At 31.9% G+C, this 5,958-nt stretch overlaps 1 long non-coding RNA gene across 1 annotated transcript; it reads left to right on the top strand.

Moving 5' to 3' along the window:
- Positions 1-407: 407 nt before the first annotated feature.
- LOC25485457 (uncharacterized) lies at positions 408-2,055 on the top strand. Its single transcript, XR_003007327.2, has 2 exons — positions 408-634; positions 1,696-2,055. It is a non-coding gene; the product is annotated as an uncharacterized lncRNA (long non-coding RNA).
- The last annotated feature ends 3,903 nt before the right edge of the window (positions 2,056-5,958 follow it).

Here is a 5,958-nt window from a genome sequence, read left to right as displayed (position 1 = left end):
AAAAAAAAAAAAAAAAACCAAAACAAACGGTAAATGTAATGCGACATAACTAACTCCACCGAAAATTTTACCTCATACATTTGCTTTGCATTTAAACCTCTATACCCACTCATTTAAACCTCTATACCCACTCAATGTGAAATTCCTAAAACACCCTTAAGTAGTAAAAAACGAAAGTTCAAACTCATTTTCTACATACCCCACAAATCTGTGAATGTTCATGAAATTTTAAAATTGAACGTGTCAGTTGGAAAATGTGATTATGTTAGTATGAATTTTCAAAATTTGGACCAAAAAAGAGAGAAAAATTAGGTAAATAACGTGCAGTGGGGTATAGGTGTTTTTGGATGTCTTTTTCAACGTTTTCCACACGTCAAGCAGTAGTATTTATTTGATGTTTGTGTTTCATTCATTCATTCATTGAAGATAAGAAAGAATAAGAAATTAAGCAAGAGAGAGAAAGGGAAAGGGTGAAAGAGCTTGAGGAAGTTATGGGATATGGGAGGATCGGTAAAACAGATCTAATTCATCTGAATTGAATAATTTCTTTACCGATTCCACCCATTCCTATTATTTCCTTTTGTTCCTCTCTTTCCACTCTCCTCTCCATTTCTCCAACCACCTTTCTGTTTGTGTAAGTTTTCTTTTTTTCTTTTCAAGGATTGATTGAATGAGAAAGCTTTATAACTACTGGTCAAAAGGCAACTCATTTTCTTGTTCTACTACTTCTCCTTATTTTAATTTCATGGACTTGTAATGATGATTAATAATTGATTAAGGAGTTTTAATCTTTGATCTGTGATCTACAAATTCTTTATTTGAATAGATCCAAACATCCATCATTCCATATCTATAGTATCAACTTGCTAAATAATTTGAAATCAAATTACCTAAATTTATATTTTCTAGATCTAAGGGATGGATATATCAACTTTTGATGCGAAGGGATATATCAACAAACTGAATTGAATTGTTCATTCTCTGGATCGGATCTGAACCGGGTAGATTAGATACGAATAGTATAAATTGGAAATGGAAATGAAAGGAATAAACATCAATTTAATCTCAAACATTTTAAAACAAGTGACAAAAATAGACATATTTTATAGACTATTTATTGTACTTATGTAATTGAGAATTGCTATTGACACATTGAGTTTGGTTGTGAAACACGAGTAAATTACTCAAATGCTCTTCGGCAGTTAACTGCCGAAGTTTTAGAAATCCGGCTGCAGTTAGTTGCCGAGGAAAATGTTATAAGAACATAACAGCATAGGAGTTTCCAAAACTCCATTGTTGCGTTTTTTATTATCCAAGGTGCGATTTTAAGTCATTTGAAGTCATTCTAAGCCAATTTCAATCACAAAAACAAGTAAGTTTTTTGATTACTTTTGCATTGTTGCTTTGTGGTCGAATTGTTTGTTATTTTTTGTTAAATTTCGATTATATAGGTTCGATTATATTGATTTGTTGATTTTATGATATGTTAGGATAGTTTAGGTTAGAATAGAATTGTTAGAATTGTTTAGGTTTAAGTGTAGGTTTTGATGAATCGTTTTAGAATTGTTAGAATTGTTTAGGTTTAAGTGTAGGTTTTGATGATAGTTTAGGTTTAGGTTTAGTTTTTGATTTTACGATTTTATGGCATTGTTGTTTTGTTTAGTTAGGTTTTGATCGCCATTTTTTTTAATGTAGATATGTCTCAGAATCAGAATCAGGGTAACGTTCAGGGTGATGAGAAGAACAAAGAAAAATCGCCTATGACGTGGCACGAAATTGTTTGCGATGGTTCCGAAAAAAAGAAGGGTTCGAAGGTGCCGGTGTACAATCACTCGAGGTTGAGGAGGAGCGGGAGGACATGCTATTTCGGTCCTCAACCAAAACAAGGTACCGCAGGGACTGTAGTGGGCAACCCGGTTGATTTGTGTGACGAGGAAGAATGAATATAATGGCTTTTAATGCCTAATTGTTTTGGATTTTTTTATGTTTTATTTTTGTGTCGCGCACATTTTGTTTGACATTATGGTACTTAGAATAAAATCGAATTTGGAATAATTTTGATTAAAGTCGCGTTTTGAATAATAAAAACTAATTAAATCTAACGTGAATTTAACTAATTAAAATTGTGTAATGAATAAATAAATTTGAAAAGTGAATAAATAAGATAATTATTGTTCCATTCAAAAATATATATATGTTATCACATTACATTACATTCTGAAATTTACCTTCCAACTGCAACAATCATCTTACCACTGAATGGAGCAAATTCAAACTTGCTAAGCAGCAGGACACCAATATTCAATCAACATCTTGAACGCTGGTATTCAAGTGTCAAAAGAATGAGGTGCATTCCTTGACACTTGAATACCAGCGTTCAAGACGCTTATCGAATGTTGGAGTCCTACCGATTAACAAGTTTGAATTGCCCCATCCAGAGTAAGACAATTGTTGCAGTTGGAATGTGCATTACAACTCCAACAATTGTCTTACCTTTGAATGAGATAGATTCAAACCTGTCAAACAACAGGACTCAAGCATTTCCCCCGGCATTCATGTTTTCCTTTGAAAATAATAAATTTTTGTTAGGCGTGCTTTAGATGATGGTATTCAAGTGCCAACGAAATGAGGTTCATTCCTTGACACTTAATACCTTCATCTAAACCAGCCTAACAAGAATTTAATCTTTTCAAACGAAAAACATGAATGCCGAGCGAAATGCTCGAGTCCTGTTGTTTGGCAGGTTTGAATTTATCTCATTCAAAGGAAGACAATTGTTGTAGTTGGAATGCACCTTACCCTAACTAATGACGATCTTCTGGCGGAATCAAACTTTTGATGATATCTTCAGTTGATCTAAGCAACTTCACCCGCATATCGATCCACTGGAACATGTTGTGCTCCCAAAACATGCTCGTCACGTTTTCGTCGTTCGTTAATTCCGCCCAAGTGAATGATACTCTCCCCTCGTCGAGCGTTGGACATTTATACCGAACGTGTAACACCATCCTTGTATCTCTGGGGTTGACTCCTTGGTTGAATTCAGTCAGTTCATCCTTGAGACCTCTTAACGTTACACCAAGCACCGAACTTTCAACCTCTGAGGTTCTCCGCCGTTGAATTGCGCATGAATGTCGATCCACCTGGCCATTGTTTTAAATCTACACAATAAGAAATTAAAAACAATCAATGAAAAACTCATTCAAACATTTCATCAAACACTTGATGTGCACATTATACATAGACTCTAAAATTCATAAAAATAACCCTAACATTATAAATCATATACTCTTACTAAAATAAAAAAATTAATCATATAATATAACATAAATCATTAAACTTATGTTTAACATAATTTTTTTTTGTTGTAACATAACGTAAAATATAACAAAATTATTAAATTATAACATAAACATCATGCAAATATTTTAACAACATTAATCAACTAACATCTACCCTAAAAATTAATTATAACATGTAAATCTACTCAAAAACTAAAAAATAATAAATGTACTCAAAAACTAAAAAATAAAAACATTTATAACAACTAAAATGTAAGTTAATAGCATTATAATTATTTACTTGTGATTTTGTTGAATAAATTTGGTTGAATTTGGTTGTGTTTTTTAGAGAGATTTTGAGAGAAATTTGAAGAAATTATTTGGAAGATGAGATGAATAATGGATGAGAGGAGATTCTGCCAGATTTGTAGCAGAAGATCCTCGGCAGTTAATTGCAGCCGGATTTCTAAAACTTCGGCGGTTAACTGCCGAAGGGAAAACACGTCATTTACTCGTGTGGTACAGCCTTATCAAATGTGTAAACAGCAATTCTCTATGTAATTTAAGGACTAAATTCTAAAGGGAAAGATAATACTTCCTCCGTTTCAAAATGAATGTCGTTTTAGCAAAAAAAAATGTTTCAAAATAAATGTCACTCAGTTTTCAATGCAATAATAATTTTTTCTTTTCAACTGTACCCGTCAATTAATACTATGTTACACTACTTCCAAAATATTTTTTTTTAATGAAGAACAAACCAATAGTTGATTAGGATAATTTGGTAAAATTGATATCACATTTGACTACTTCATTCCATTCCTTAATATGTGTGCAATTGCCTAAAGCGACACTCATTTTGAAACGGATGGAGTATATATCAACATATAATTTATCCTAATAAAAATTAGGCTTTTAGCCCCCTAACTTTTCCAAAGTTGCGATTTTAGCCCTCTAAGAAAAAACTACAAAACTGTTCCTTAAGTTTTGCATTTGTGGCAGTTTTGGCCCCAATGCCAATTTTGACTTGGTCTACGCTGACGTGACACCCTAAGTAAGGTGTCACGTGTTATTTTTTAACCAAAAATTGGCCTTGAGGGTCAAAACTGCTACAATTGCAAAACTTAGAGGATGATTTTGTAGTTTTATTTCTTAGGATGCCAAAATCGCAAATTTGAAAAAGTTAGGGTACGAAAACTACTATTAAACCTCAAAATTACAGTGTTGAACAAATAACCAACATTGTATTGTTTCAAGTGAAACTAACCCTAATTTCATAAACAATAGAGTAGTGATATTTGAACAACCATTTCATACAACTTTTGGTGATAATTTTTTTTCTCTCTTTTCATTGGTTAAAAACAATGGAGAGAGAAAAAGGAAGAGAGAGAATAAGAAAATAATGTGAGTATGAGAGATAAAGTTGTCAAAAGTTGTCACAAAGTGGTTGTACAAATATCATTTCTCTAAACAATATTGCAATACTTTAGGTTAAGTCTCATGGATAAAAAAAGAACGTGATTGAGATGCGAAATAAAACTAAAGATTGCTAATTTTTTGTTGAGATCATCAATGTAATAGTTTGTTAAACGAAATTTATTTGTGTGTAAAATTGTTCTAAGCACCAACTAAAAGGTTGAGATTGTCTAGATATTTTAGAAAAGAATAATACTTTCTTTTTTAGGGAGAAAAGAATAATACCATGACATATCTAGATGGATGTACTAGAAAATAAATTATACTTTTTTTTTTCCAAAAAATTATACTTATTCTCAGGTGGTTTGATGCTTTTACTTTATTTAGACGAATAGCACATGGTTGTTTTGGTGGTGTAATTTATTTCCCTTGAGTCAGATGATAGTGCTGTGATTGTGATGAGAGAAAGAGGACACGCGTGGTGTTGCTCATTAATCCAAGGCTCCAAGCAAATGGACTGGGCAAGTACATGAGTGTGTAACCGATTAATTCAAACACTTAGACGAAATGATAATAATCGTCGAAATGAAAAAACTAATGTTTAAACTTTGATCGCAAGACATCCGCATTATGCATACCAACATACTCTAAACTTATGACGAATGCCGATTTTGAATGGTTTTGTTTTTTTTTTAAAAAAAATTGAACTGAATTTACCTTGGTTTAGAAAGACATAACTCAATTCATGTTAACTCAATTGGTAGGGATATTGCATATTATATGCAGAAACTGGAGTTCGAACATCGGACACTCCACTTCTCCATAATTAAATTGTGTGAACTCTAAAAAAAAAAAAAAAAAAAAAGACACTCATCCTTAATAGTTTGTCCCAAATCTAAATAAAAAGGATTGATGCACACGTGATTCTAAACTTAACTAAAATTGCCTTTACCAACCCCTAAAAAAAATGCATTTACCAAATACGAAATGCAGTTTTTAGAATGGAATTGATTTTTCTTAACTAATTTTTACAAAAATGCAACTCCATTATTTAGCGAAAACTAAAGCTATTGGAAAGGGAAAAGAAAAAAAAACAAATCGAATTATAAGACTGTACTAATGAAAATAATGTATAAATTACTTTATCTGCAGTTCGTTGAATCGAACAATTTCTAAATTCAAGCATATGAATGCTTAAGAAATTGAATTGGAGCACATTCAATTAATGAAGGGTTCCATTTGAAAACTGCTGATTTTAATCCCG

The sequence above is a fragment of the Medicago truncatula genome, chromosome 1 (assembly GCF_003473485.1).
Source record: "Medicago truncatula cultivar Jemalong A17 chromosome 1, MtrunA17r5.0-ANR, whole genome shotgun sequence".
NCBI lineage: Eukaryota > Viridiplantae > Streptophyta > Magnoliopsida > Fabales > Fabaceae > Medicago > Medicago truncatula.
The sequence above is the reverse complement of the archived record's forward strand: the minus strand, read 5'-3'. Positions and strand labels throughout refer to the sequence as shown.